Source organism: Lactuca sativa, chromosome 3, assembly GCF_002870075.4.
Source record: "Lactuca sativa cultivar Salinas chromosome 3, Lsat_Salinas_v11, whole genome shotgun sequence".
Taxonomy (NCBI): domain Eukaryota; kingdom Viridiplantae; phylum Streptophyta; class Magnoliopsida; order Asterales; family Asteraceae; genus Lactuca; species Lactuca sativa.
Window position 1 is genome coordinate 270,286,727 of NC_056625.2, and position 15,940 is coordinate 270,302,666.

Consider the following 15,940-nt stretch of genomic DNA (forward strand, 5'->3'; position numbering starts at 1 on the left):
AAACATGAATCTATTGAAAATTATCTTTGAAATTGGATTAGCATGAACATTACCACATCAAAAACAAGTTTATAAGTTTAAAAACATCTTAGGGTAATGTTCCTAGTCCATTTCCATCCAAAAAAGTTGAATTTATGCTGTCTGGGGATCCAACTCGCCGAGTGCACGAACCAACTCGGCGAGTTGGATGCATTTTGCCTTGGACTCGGCGAGTCCATTCATGGACTCGGCGAGTCTGCTGGCCAGACAGCATCAAAACTCGATTTTTCAGCTTCTTTTGCAAGTATAAAAAGAAAACAAGCCTAGGATCTGATACCACTGTTGGGTTTTGAGCATTCTAACACTCCTAAGTGTACATGCAACCCTAAATACCTTGGATCTATGTTTTCAATATTATACATGCAAATAAGAACATCCAAGGTATTATCCTAATCTAGCATATAAAAATAATGAATATAACAAGATAGAATACATACCTCTTTCATGTAGAAAGTCTTCATGAAGCTTGAGTGCCAAGTGCCCCAAGTGTGACACCTCAAATGGTTCACACAACACCAATTACACTTGGAATAACTTGAGAGAATTCTACACTTCATGAAATTGGCTAGCCCTTTCTTACTATCTCTAGTGACCGATTTTGTCAAGAATAGGATCTTTATATAGTGTTACAATTAGGGTAAACCCTAATTGTCATGACTTTCCATTTCCTTGGATCCATGGGTTCAAATACACCATGGAGCATCCATGGACCATCCTAGGGGTTTTAGCCCAACTTGATTATCCATGGAGCATTAGCCCACTATACAAGTATGGATGATTTACACAATCAACCCATATATTTAATTAGTCTTCTTTTGATCACTTAATTAATCCTAGATTAATTCTTGATCAATACTAATTAAATAATCTTATTATTCTTATTATTAATATACTAGAACTTATAATATATTAATAACCATAGGTGTCTTATTTCTCTCATTATAGTCAATCCAAGTGCATGATGTCATGCAACCCAAATGAACCATGCCGGGTCGGGTCAAGTCTTACCAATTATAGTTATGGACTTAAACATTAATCCAACAAACATCGCATCTATTCTCTGATTGAGCTACGCAACGCTTGATGCCCCAGCAATACCAAATACTTCAAATCACAGAAGAAGCCCTCATAACTTCCCCTTATGACTTCCTTTAATCATTCAGGACCTCATACTGCCCCATAACTGGACATCCCAACTGCCCCGATTCACCCAAGACTCTCCGTTTCCAACATTGGCTCCATGGTACAAGAAATACTTCACCACGGACAAACCGCTCAAACACCCCGAAAAGATGACCACCAGATCTCGAATCAGCGGGTCTAGCCCGCTTGGTTGTCGGCTGGGACTGAGCCGGTCGCCGATCTACCCTCTGTGACTCGGCCTCCTCCCTGGCCCGAGTCTTCAACTCAATCTCCCTCTTCAGGGCATTTGCCTGAAGCTCAGCAAATGTCCGGTATGTCGAGTTTGTTGGGTTTTGAGCAATCTAACACTTCCTAAGTGTGCATGCAACCCTAATAAACCTTGGATCTATGTTTGTCTAAATACATGCAAAATAATAATTTTCCAAGGTTTATAACCTATCTAACATGGCATGGGGAACATTTCAACATAAAAGAGTTAGAAGAGATTACATACCTTTTGGTGTGTTGGGTTCTTAGGAGTTTGAGGGCCAAGCACCAATAGTGTGAATGCCTCAAATGGAATCACAAACACCACAAACTCTTGGAAAACTTTGAGAGAGTATATACACCTTGTATAAATCGGCCACACACATGCACACACACACTCGATCACTAGCTTTCTCTTAGTGTATCTTAGCCTTCATTTCATGCTCCATAAGCATGCTTATATAGTATGCATGGTTAGGGTGAAACCCTAATAACCCATGTCTTTTCCTTTTCCAAGGATCCATGGGTTAAAAGCTTCATGGATCATCCATGGACTTCCACATAAGCCTAGCCCATTAACAAATGAGTATTAGCCCACACTATATAAAACAAATAGCCCATAATTTAATTAGTATTCCATTTAATCTCTAAATTAATTCATGATTAATTTAAGACTAAAACTAATTAAATAACGTAACTTCATATTAATATATTATAACTCATAATATATTAATAAACATATGTGTATAACTCTCATAAAATTATCCATAATAGTTTGGATGAGATGCAACCCAAATGGACCATGCCGGTCGGGTCAAGTATATACCAAATAAGTTATGGACTTAGACACCTTATCCAACAGACTCCCACTTGGATAAGTCTAATAACTATATTTGCCTATAACTTCAGGAACCAACCAACAATCGTAGCTCTCGAAAACTCCCTCGAACAGTGAAGACTCTGTCGAACTATGAAGCGCCATTTTAGATAAGTGATCACATAATCCTCTGTTCTCATGATATCAGCCGGACAAATACATGGAACAACGTCGTACTTATTGTCCAGCAGTTTGTTTCCCGATTTTCGATTTGTTTGACAAAGAACTTAATCGAACACATCAATTCAGTTCTGACCGGCCGGTACATGGGTCACAACAAAATCATCGAGGGGCCCGGATATCGCTTCTATTTCTAGAAGGAACAGATAAACTTCGACTGATATGCTTGTTCTACTACTTATTGAATTGTACACAAAGGCACGTTTTATAACATCAAGTTACTGATGCGTTTACGTGCAATCAATGCACAACCAACTCATAGGTAACAACTCATATCTCTAGGTTTAAAGATTTATATGATGTTATCGTCTCACGATCACTCGAGATAAATTCCATGAAGTGATACAAGTGAGCGTGGGTTTATACCAATACTCATAACTTATGAGTACTCATGAATGTTGCAGCAACCATTGCCATGTCTAAACTCATTTAGCCATCTACAAACCCGATTCATGACAGTCTTGATTCATACCTACTTCCAACATATGAACGACTGTGGAGTGTTTAAATAACTTAGTCATTCGAAAAGAATAACCTAGCTATTTTGGAAGTCAAAACATGCAAAGTGAAACACAATAATAATCGAATCTAATATGGTCTCAGAACCCTTTTGAATATAAATAAAACCACCTTTTATTTATCACCATATTGATTACACATTATTCAATGTTTCAAATATCAACTTAAGACTTGAATAAAAAACAACAGTCGTCCCATGCTCCTAGCATGTACACTTTGTTTTTCTAAACAATAGTTATGCCATACCCCAAGTATGCACACTATATTTGTCTATGATCCTTACGTTGTGATGTAGATAAATTGAACATAATTCCAATGATACTCATTTCACAATCCCAAATCCTTATTGTAAATGCAAGAATTCCAAATTTATGTCATTTACTGAAATCTGTTAGATTCTAAACTTATATGCATTGATCCTCTTGTAATGATTATGCACAAAGTCAGAAAGACTTGACAACAACCATTACAGAGCATTCCAAAGGAGATTAGCTCCTTGGGAACATCCTTTTTGCATTAAGTTTCCTAATCTTACATAGATTGAATCACTTCCACCTATGGAGACATTTCCATAGTCCTATTTGACTATCACTTCCGAACAAGAGTTACCTCTTTTCAGAAAATGTCGATATGGTCCTACCAAAATTAACACTAGACTTCCAAATGTCCCTGAGCAACCAATCTTTGGCGAACCTCAGATTGTCCTCGACAATTGCTTAATCACTTTAGTCATATCCAGTTCTAGACTTTTCCCTTCTAAATGCCTTAAGCATTTGAAAAATTTAGAAAGGATGAATATTATAGCACATGAAATCGATCCTATATCCGAAGCATATGGGATACTATTCATGATGTTTGACATAAAGACATGACACTAGACCAGTCTTTTGCTACAATATTTTTTATTTGCCATGTTTTCAAAATTTAACTATGAAGAGGGATGCCGTAATCATAATCGAATTTTGAAAATGCAATATATATAGAATTTCTTCAAGTTGAACCATTCCAACACAAAATTCACATATATTCTTGACTAAAGATGATTAAAATCTCAATCTAAGCTTTAGAATTGACATGAAGTATAATTTCCTCTCCCTTAATTATAGCAAAACAACTTTTCAACCCCTGCAACTTCACGGATTGAAGCTTTGTTTTCTATAATTAACATTGCTAGCTTGCAATACTAATCATAATAGTCATGCTCCCACTAACATGATGATTATCAGCATAACACTTATGCTCCCACTAGCTCTGACACATTTCCAGAAATCTGTTGGACTTCTGAAATTTAGATTCATACACCCTTTCTTAGATAGATCACATGTGTGTCTAAACAATTTTCAGAACTATGAAAAGGGATGCCATAATCATAGTCTCAATTGCTTAGGCATTTGCCATTTCTCACAAGTCCATGTTAGTGTGCCGGTTAACCACACGCGCTCCACTAATGACTTTTGAAAATGCAAATGACACAATCGATATCTACTTAAAATCTATTTAGTGAAAGCATTTCCTCACCATCATTTTCATGAATCGGAGAGAAACCTTATGACACTTAGATTTAATAGTGTATGAGTTCCTATCCATGCGAATTTGTCAAAACCATAATCACAAGATAAGGTTAGTGACAAATTCAGCCCTACATGGATTAAACTTATTCAATCTTAGTTTCTTGTCACCTTGGTAACACAAGGCCCACCAATGCTTCCAAGTTGAACTCTGATAACTCACATGTAAATTCAACTTATTTGAAGTAGGTACAGAAATAAGAATTATGTCAACACGATAGGTTGAAAACCTTAAGTCGTGTGCTAGTGATAAATTACAGGTTTTACTCTTGATTAAATCTTGAAACTCTTTCAGGATCTTTAAGGCTCCCACTGTCCCCTTGACATATAAGTTTTCCTAGTCAAGAACCATTCCTTGATAAAACAAATATTCAAGGGATAGTGCGGATTCTTATCAAGACTAACACTTCACACAATTGGTCTTAGTTGGTCTTTGTCTCATCCAAGACATCACAACTTACCAATCTCAAATGTACAAGAGTAGAAAACATTTTACTCTTACATTTGATAAGTGTTTTAAACCTTCTTTAAGACATGTCACTCAAATTACAATCTTGGAGTATGACTCCAAGACTTGTATTGGAACGAAGTATGATTCATCTTCTTGATTTAACCATTTCAACAATTTCAAGATCCCTTCTTCTTAGTCATAAGAATGCACTAAGACTTTCTTAGAGAACAAATTTTGATATGGTTTCTTAATCATTAAGATGATCACAAAGCTGATACTAAAGTACTCTCCCGTCCTTTCAGATTTGAGAAACTTTTATCTTTCTGCCTAATTTGATTCTTCTTATTCGTTTTCCAATGTTACAAAATTATACTTAACCTTATAAGTATAATCATACTTACTAATCTTTAGTAAATCATGACAAATCAATCTTTGTGGTGGACCTTGACCAGCGCACACCCAGTGTACCTAATTCCTTAGTCCTTCAATTGACTCACATATACATGTGATCAAAGAATTAGTCTTAATTTTTCAAAGATGAAAATTCTCATTCATCATACAATACAACTTGTATGATTCCAAGTTTCTGTCCAATTGAAACTTGGGTGATGAAAAACTTTCTTCATTTGGTAAATTCAGACACTACCACAAATGAAAGAATCAAATCCACTTTCCAATATTGCTATTACTATAAGCAACAATTTTCCACCGATGCCATTGTAAGGATATTTTAAAATAAATAAAATTAAAACCTTTTTTTTCTTCTATTTTAAAACTTTGCCGAAAAACTTATCCTTACAATCGACATGAAAACCTTGTTGTTATCTATTCACAAGCAATATATTATAACTCTTAAGCAACAGCTCAAAATTCTGATTACCGAACCATGCGATCGAAACCCATCTTCGCAATCAGAATCAGCATACACTTACTTTAAGCTTCCTATCTTTTCTTTGATTCTTAAAAGACATCAGCATGTGACCCATTCACATTATGTAATAAGAATCTCCAAATAGGAACTTAACAGAGTTATACAGTGTATTTTACCCGAAGTAGAGTCAAACCTCTTGACTTGATCAACCTTATGACCTTTCAGGTAAATAGGGCAGCTTCGCAACCAATGCCCCTTTCTTTGGCAATATAAACATATGGAGACCCTTTGATAATGGCACATGAGACTATTTCAGACTTAGCCTTTCTCTTTACCATTTGGTCAACCGAGTTGACTATGGCCGATCCCTTTCCATTGGGAAGAGAAATGCTTTTCTAGATATCCAATGCTACCATTGCCAATGTCCATTTAAGGTTTGGGAAGTTGATCTTCTAACAAAATTTGCTTTACTAGTGTTCCAAATCATTGCTGATTCCACAGCACAAAACAAATAGATAAGATCATTAAGGCTCGTGTCATAGTCTGTCTCATAGTAGTCCCAAAGTGACCCGCTATGTTACTAAGAAAGTGATTGAACATCCAACTTTCACGAGACTTTGACACCCAACTCTCCCGTCTTGTCAATATGTGACTACATCTCCAAGATGTGACCACACCAAGACCTTAACTTGCCAATAGGGCTTGAGTGACTTTAAACTTTTCAAGAACTTGTGGGTGAGGGAGAATAATTAGAGGAGATAAAGGAAGTGAAGCATGATGTTGAGGAACATCATCTTCAAGAGATTTGGGAAGATCATAAATGTCTAAACCAGACATGTTTTGGGAGATATTCAAGATAGTTGATTTAAAGTCCTTAATATGACACCCAATATGAAATATTAAGGCTAGGACCCAACAAACTATTTTATAACTTAGAAGAGGGATGCCGTAATCCAAGCTATAAAATATTTGAAGGTAGGCGAATGACGATTCACCAATTTCCACCATGAAAAACGAAATAATTTATTAGGTTTTAATTGGATTTGAAATTCCTAGATCTTTTGAGATTCATTGAACTTTTCAATGGCATGTTTCAATCTCGAGTGTGCCCTCTCAAATTTTGTGACTGGGATGCCGAGGATCACAAAACAAGGTGTGAATAACCATACCAATTCACTTGGTATCCTTAATATTATCACCTAATCAATGTGCCGGTTAACCACACACGCTCCATTGATCTATGACAAACATTAAGTCACCCTTCGTGGTCCTTACTAGTCCAAGTTAGTGTGCCGGTTAACCACACACGCTCCACCAACGACTTGGTAAGGTACAAAGTGTGAATTCCATGGGTTAGCACCAAATTCACATTTTTCCTAAAGTAACTAAGATTGGGAATTATTAAGATTTTAGTTACTTTAGTATTTATCATTAATACTTTTAATGAAGGGAGAATTTAAAGTCATTGTCCTACCCGTTCGGCTAACGACCCTCCACCGATCAAGCAAGCGGTGGGTGAGAGTAGACACCCATTAAGTCGCCATTTTATAGGCAACAACCTTATACCCACCTTATAGACCGGCTTCGTGAATGAGGCCTACTAACGGTAAAACGACTTGTTCTTATACATATATATAATAATTAACCATTAATGTTATAAATAGTATAAGTGTTGAATTTTAACTTTTTTAAAATTCTAAGGGCTAACTTGGAATTAAAGTATTCATAAGTGAAAACTTTTCAAATTCCAAAACTTGAGGGCAAGTTTTGAAACTATTCAAAACTAATTAATTCCATAACTTATGTGTTTAAAGTAGTTTTAATCCAAAAAACTCTTCAAGTTCCATAACTTATAGAAGACTTTAAACTAATAAAAGAATTAATCTTTTCTTTATTTTTATAACGTATGGAATTAATTAAGGTTACACTTTATTTATTTATTTATTTATTAATGAAGTGACTCTTGAATTTCCATAACTTGAGGACAAGTTATGGAGTCATAAAAAAAAATTCAATGACACAAGACTCTTCATTTTGTAACCATTACCAACTTTTATGAGTTTTATGAGTCTTTAAAGTGACTCTTCATGTAACTTGAGGACAAGTTACACAAACACATTTTGTACTCAACTCTTAGATTAAAATGGATTGAAAACAACTATTTCAATTAACTTTTCTATTAATCTAAGCAACTCATAAGAACAAGATAATTCATATCAAACTTCTTCATGTAATTAGTCTAAACCTTAAACTAATACAAAACATGAATCTATTGACAATTATCTTTGAAAATGGATTAGCATGAACATTACCACATTAAAAAACAAGTTTATAAGTTCAAAAACAACGTAGGGTAATGTTCCTAGTCCATTTCTAGCCAAAAACCTCGAAAATATGCTGTCTGGGGTCCAACTCGTCGAGTGCATGGACATAACTCGGCGAGTTGGATGAATTTTGCCTTGGACTCGTCGAGTCCCTTCATGGACTCGGCGAGTCTGCTGGGCTGACAGCATCACAACTCGATTTTTCAGCTCCATTTGCAAGTATAACAAGAAAACATGCCTAGGCTCTGATACCACTGTTGGGTTTTGAGCAATCTAACACTTCCTAAGTGTGCATGCAACCCTAATAAACCTTGGATCTATGTTTGTCTAAATACATGCAAAATAATAATTTTCCAAGGTTTATAACCTATCTAACATGGCATGGGGAACATTTCAACATAAAAGAGTTAGAAGAGATTACATACCTTTTGGTGTGTTGGGTTCTTAGGAGTTTGAGGGCCAAGCACCAATAGTGTGAATGCCTCAAATGGAATCACAAACACCACAAACTCTTGGAAAACTTTGAGAGAGTATATACACCTTGTATAAATCGGCCACACACATGCACACACACACTCGATCACTAGCTTTCTCTTAGTGTATCTTAGCCTTCATTTCATGCTCCATAAGCATGCTTATATAGTATGCATGGTTAGGGTGAAACCCTAATAACCCATGTCTTTTCCTTTTCCAAGGATCCATGGGTTAAAAGCTTCATGGATCATCCATGGACTTCCACATAAGCCTAGCCCATTAACAAATGAGTATTAGCCCACACTATATAAAACAAATAGCCCATAATTTAATTAGTATTCCATTTAATCTCTAAATTAATTCATGATTAATTTAAGACTAAAACTAATTAAATAACGTAACTTCATATTAATATATTATAACTCATAATATATTAATAAACATATGTGTATAACTCTCATAAAATTATCCATAATAGTTTGGATGAGATGCAACCCAAATGGACCATGCCGGTCGGGTCAAGTATATACCAAATAAGTTATGGACTTAGACACCTTATCCAACAGAGTTCGCCACGAACTCCCGAATGTCTCTCCTCAGAACACCCAGATAACGGCTCATGCGAGCCGGCACAGAAGACACCTGCTCAGGGCAAAACATCGCCCTCTCATGAAACTTTCTGGTAATCACCGTCACAGAATCAGTACCCTGATTGAGGGTCAAGAACTCCTGGATCAACCGTTCCCTCTCTACCAGGGGAACATACTCATCTCTGAAGATAGTGGTGAACCTCTCCCAAGTCACCTCGGAAATCTCAGCCAAAGTGAAGTTCGCCGTCACGAACTTCTACCAATCCTTCGCTCCCAGGCGGAGCTGGTTCAAGGCGAACCGAACCCTCAAGTGCTCTGGACAAGATTACGTATAGAAACATCCCTCGATGTCGGAGATCGACCTCATAGCGACATTCGGGTCCTGCATCCCGTCGAACTCTGGTGGCTTCGTGTTGCTGAACTCCCGAAACAACAACGAGTCACCTCCCTGAGGTCTGGTAGCGGCAACAGCAGCAATAGCTGCAGCAGCAGCAGCCTCAGTCAGCGCTGCATACCGCTCATCAAAAGTCTCAATCATCATAGTCTTGATGTCCCCAAACATCTCAAGAATCTCAGCCCGGATGGTAGCAGCCACCTCCTCGTGAATCAATCGACGGATCTCCTCGTCACTGACACCACTGCTCTTAGGTGTGTCGAGTACCAACAACAATAAATATCAGAGACTCGATCGAGCATACTCATACTCGATGATGCAACCCTACCCGTCCTTCGTTGTCCAAAAGATTCTTACTTGGAATGCCCACTGATCCGGTGTCTTTAGTAGTACGGGCCCAATACTACTGACCACACCGCTTCAACATTCTCCCCAAGTCCTCCTCCTTGGATCCTGGATTACGAGTATTCTACCCTCACTATGCATTGGCTACCCTCCGATAGACCTCTCAAGAACTCCTAACTGCTATATACTCGCTCTCAAGACATCTCAGCAGCAGGAATCTCCTAGGCTAAGGCATCACAAATTAGGCCACTCTAGTCCTAATATGAATACCTAGCCTACTCTAGCATGCATAATATAACATAGCATATCTCAAAAAACATAATGTAAGGGTACTTTTAGGGATTCACCGTTCGGGCGCTGGCTGATCGTACACACGGATCTGCTCTGTTTTTCTCAAAACTCTTTTTACTATTTTCAAAAAATTTCCTCAAATCCTCGGTTTGAGTTCAGATACGCCCGAAGATGCATCTGAATCCCTTAAACCAAGGCTCTGATACCAACTTGTAACAACGTAAATTTGGAAAACAATTTTTCATTTTTAAAACATTCATTTACTCACAAAATAACATCAAAACATATTGTATCAAATGTTATTATCACAAAACATCTCCCCAGAATCCAAAACATAAACTCCACAGGTGTGTACGAATCATGCCGGCATCTTCCCGTGCTCATCACTGGTACCTGAAACACATCACACAACAATTGTAAGCATAAATTCTTAGTGAGTTCCCTAAAATACCACATAAAACACATACGCCACTCGAGGCTATAATACGACCCTCCGGTCGATGTGTCTTAGCGGCACCCTCCAGTCTCGTAGCTCGTTGGACCCTCTGGTCCGGTCATAGCTCGTTGGGCCCTCCGACCCGGTCTGTATCATTGGACCCTTCGGTCCGGTCTATAACATCATACAACATACACATAACACATATCACATAATCTCATACATAGCACATAAGACCCTCTGGTCCATACAACATACCACTCTAGGTAACGTATAGTGAGAACACTCACTTCGCTGTCTCGGTAAGTATCTGACTCGGTAGAAATGTGATCTAGCCTCCGCCTAATCACACAAAGTAAATACTCTCATAAATACAACTGCACTGAACCCTAAAGGTCAACAAGGTCAGTGGTCAAAATTTGTCCCGACTCGTCGAGTGCACTAGGGTGACTCGGCGAGTCCACACGTGTCCATTGACTCTCTTAATCCCTCTCTTGGCACGTCGAGTTCTTCCCCTAACTCGACGAGATCCACATGGCATGAATCGCGGGGCCACCCCGATTCAATTCGCCGAGTCTCAAGAATAACTCGGCAAGTTCCACTTGAACTCAGTCCCCCCTGACTCACCGAGTTATTCCCCAACTCGGCAAGTCCACTTACTGAGTGATTAACGGGCAATCTTCATACTACTCGCCAAGTCTGTTCTTCGGACTCGGCGAGTTCATGTCATGCACAAACTCTATACAACTCTTGAGGTCAGATCTGTTCCATACAATCATAGATCGGGCCTCCCCAAGCATGATAATCACATAAAGTTTGGACCTTGGCACTCATATAACATCTAAATGGTCCAAAATGGTGATTTTGCCCCGAAAATGACATCCCAAGCTCAAGGCTCCCAAAGTGACTCATAAAGCTCCAAAGATTAAGGCCTCTTGACCTCTTTGGGTCTAGATCCAGAACACAAACTCGAGAAGGGACCAAATACTCCACTTAATCAACCTCTAAAAGGGTTAGAAAACCCTAACACTAAGAATCAACACCAAAACTGAAGAAGGTCCGAGAATAATACCTCAATACAATCTTTGTGAGCTCAAAAACCACCAAAATTGCACCTCCTTCAGCCTCCTCTTGCCTTGATCACCTCCTTCTTGCAAAAACACCCAGAAAAGGATCAAGAATGGCCTCTCTTTCCTCACAAATGCTCTAGATCTCTTAGGGTTTCTCTATGGGGGTTGATGGCCACAAATGATGGCCATAAGGGCCTTTAAATAGGTCCCAAGCCTTGTAAATTAGGGTTTCATTAAACAACATGGACTCGCCGAGTCCAGACGCGAACCCGCATGCGAAATCACGACCATACTCGGCTAGTTTAGACTCCAACTCGCTGAGTCTCCTCACAACACCCAAAAATATAAAAGAACAAAATAATACCTGGGAATCCAGATGTTACAATATTCATGTAAAAAACTATCTACAATATTAATTAAATATAATATCCATACTAGCATTGTTTTTTTATTAAACAAATAAATATATATATATATATATATATATATATATATAATAAATATGTAAAATGATTTTTTTTTAATTCAATTGATCATGTATGGGTGTTGGTTGTAGGCTTAGACTTCATTTGGTCATGTGTGGGTGTTGGTTGTGGGTTTGGACCTCATTAGCTCATGTACGGGTGTTGGTTGTGGGTTTGGACCTCATTTGGTCATATCCATAGTGTTGGTTGTGGGTTTGGACCTCTTTAGGTCATGTATGGGTGTTGGTTGTGGGTTTGGACCTTATTTGGTCATGTCCATAGTGTTGGTTGTGGGTTTGGACCTCATTTGGTAATGTATGGGTGTTGGTTGTGGGTTTGGACCTCATTAGGTCATTTACGGGTGTTGGTTGTGGGTTTGGACCTCTTTAGGTCATGTATGGGTGTTGGTTGTGGGTTTGGACCTCATTAGGTCATGTACGGGTGTTGGTTGTGGGTTTGGACCTCTTTAGGTCATGTATGGGTCTTGGTTGTGGGTTTGGATCTCATTATGTCATGTACGGGTTGTAAGTGTGTAATGCCATAGGATAGTCATTGGTTTATGGAGTTATGGCATATAAATTATTATTATAAATAATTACGCCTACTAGACCATATTATTATTTTTGTTATATAATAATATTTTTCCCTTGTATATTTAATTTTTTAACTTTATATATTTTTTATTTCAAATAGTCATAAATGTTTTCCAAAAAATTAAATTGTTAACTTGGAAGGACCAAATATGTAATATTTATATTCTTTCCAAATAAATCATACTAATTTTTGAAAAGGCAGGACATGTTTCCAAACCACGATTTTTTCTTATAATCGTGTGGGATTACTATGAGATCAAAATTTGAAACACATTTGAATATGTCAAACAAATTTAAGCAAAAACTAATGCGAGGAAAATATTTGTTTGTATGGTTTTTGGGCTCCAAATCAAAGCGGGAAATCTTCATCTATCGCACCGCCAAAACTATGAAGATCAATCCATCGGATGAAGTAAATTCCGGTAATTTTTTGGTAACCTCCATCAATTTAGACTTGTTAAATCATTTTAATATTTAATAGACTGTCATTTATTCCACCATTGTTTTGTTTAGCATTAGGTTATATCCCAAAAGGATCATACTTCAGTTCATCATTCATCAAGCCTTCTAGTGTAAGTATATTGTTTGTGTACGTATAGTTTCAATGTTATTGATTGTATTGATCACGGATCATGCATAACACAAAGAATTTTGATTCTTCATATTGGTGTGCTTCTTGCACACCAACTGTTCGATGAAATGTTTATGTGAGCAATTTTTTGTAATATTATTTGTTCATACATTATCATTAAACTTATAAACAATCAAACTTTTTTTCAATCTGTTTTGTCAACAGAAGAATCATGGAGGTTGACAAGGAACAACATGAGGATATCCCTGACTATAATACATAATATGAGCTAGATGATGGAAACCAAGAATATGATTCAGATACAGAGAATGGTGAAAATAAAGACATTCACTACAATAGCCAATCAGATTCGGAAGAAGAAATCCATAAAACAGTTCCTACAAGGTCAAATAGGAAGAGGGGCATGACTCGATTGCCAAAAGTGAAGACTAAATATGTCAATTCTGGTGGAAAAAAAAAAAGCATGTCAGGTTTGATGAATTCGGTAAGTTTACAGGGAAGAATAATGCAGTCTTTGTTAGCTATTTGGGTGATCTTGTCCGCGAGAAGGTGGGATTAAGTGCTCTTTGCTGGAGAAAAGTTAAACCGGAAATGAAGGACAAACTATGGGAAGAGATAACAGTAAATATTTTCTTCAATTTTTTAATCTGTATAACATAATATATGTAAAAATCAAGTTTTAAATACTAACATTCTCATTGTTTTTTTAGCGCTATTTTGAGGTTCATGAAAGTGGAAAATAATTTGTGATGAATAGACTTGGTATTCTTCTACGGAATTTCAGAAGAAAGTTGTATGCAGATTACATCAAACCATATCTAGGCACCCCCAAAAAGCTTGAAAAAATCCCACTTCGTTATCATGCACTAATCACTGAACAAGATGATTGGAACAAATTTGTGACTTATACACAATCTCCAGAGTTTAATGTTAAATTTTTTTTCAAAACTTATTCATTTATTTAACATAATCTAGGTTATAAAGGTTCGTGCCAAATATGTTACTTTTATTTCACAGAATGTGTCACAAAGGACTATCAAAGCGAGAAAGATGTCAACGTATGCTCATCGGATGAGACAAGGGGGGTATACAACTCTTAGGAGGAAGTTGGTAAGCTTGGTCATTAGCTACATTAACTTCATATCATTTTATTTAACATGCTTTTGTTTCATATTCTTTATAATTTAATTTTTTTTTATCAAGATTGAAGACAATGTGATTTTGAAGGAGGAAATTCCCCCAAGGTTAGTTATGTGGTGTAACGGGCGTGAAAGTAAAGGAGAATTTAAGGATGAAGATATTAAAATCACGGTTGATAAACTAGTAACTTCACTACACTTTTCTTTTTCTTTTACTTTAAATATTTTAATCATTGTTATTAAGACAATAATTATTAATTTTTTGTTTGGTTGATGGAACATGAGAAGCAGATAAAAGAAGGACAAGTAAATGTTGAACCAGGAACGGATGCCATGACCTTAGTTTTTGGCAAGGAAAAGGGCGGATTTTTAAAGGGTATCGGCACAGGAGTCACTTACAACAGATATTTCAATGTTCCTCGCAGCAAAGGGTCATCTATGGAAGAAATTAAATATCTTAAAGTTGCACTGCATAATGGAAAACTTGAGCTTGAGAAAAAAGATGTTGAACTCAAGGCTTTGTCTACAAAGGTTAATGAACAAGATCAAACACTAAAGCTAGTTTTGGCTCATCTTAATGCAAAAGGAGCTGACTTTCCAAATCTGTCTCATACAACTGTAAGTAATCTTATTGAAAATATATGTTGTCAATGTTAATTGCATTTCTTTTAAACATTTTTTTCCGTTTCTTTATATTTTCTAGGGTATTTCAAGTTAGAAGATTGTACAAAGTAATGAAACATCTTTTGTTAGTCTCAAAACCAATGAACATTCAGAACCAGTAACACCAGTATGTTATCGTCTTATTAGATCATCGTTGATATATATATATATATATATATATATATATATATATATATATATATATATATATATATATATATATATATATATGTATATTTGTTTGGTACTAATTTCTGATTTTTCATGTTGGACTTTATATTATGTAGGTTATTCCAAAACCCAACAAAAAACATGTTCAAACGAAATCTGCAACTGCAGCACCCGATGCAAAATTGATTTCCATGAAATCTGCAACAGTAGTATATACTAACTTTATAGTTTTCAATACTTTTATTTAATATTTTTTATTAAAATATATGTTTAAATATGTCTTAAATCTTGATATCAGACAAATACAAAAACCACCAACAAAACTGTTGAGTCTATGACTACCACTATCAATCATGACATACCAAAAGTTTCACCAAATAATCTCATTCACCAGGTCAGTGTTTTTTTACATGATGAATATACATTTCTGTTTTTTTTCCAGATTATAACATTACTTGTCATTGTAGTCAATCAAGTTTAGTCTATCATATCCGTATAAA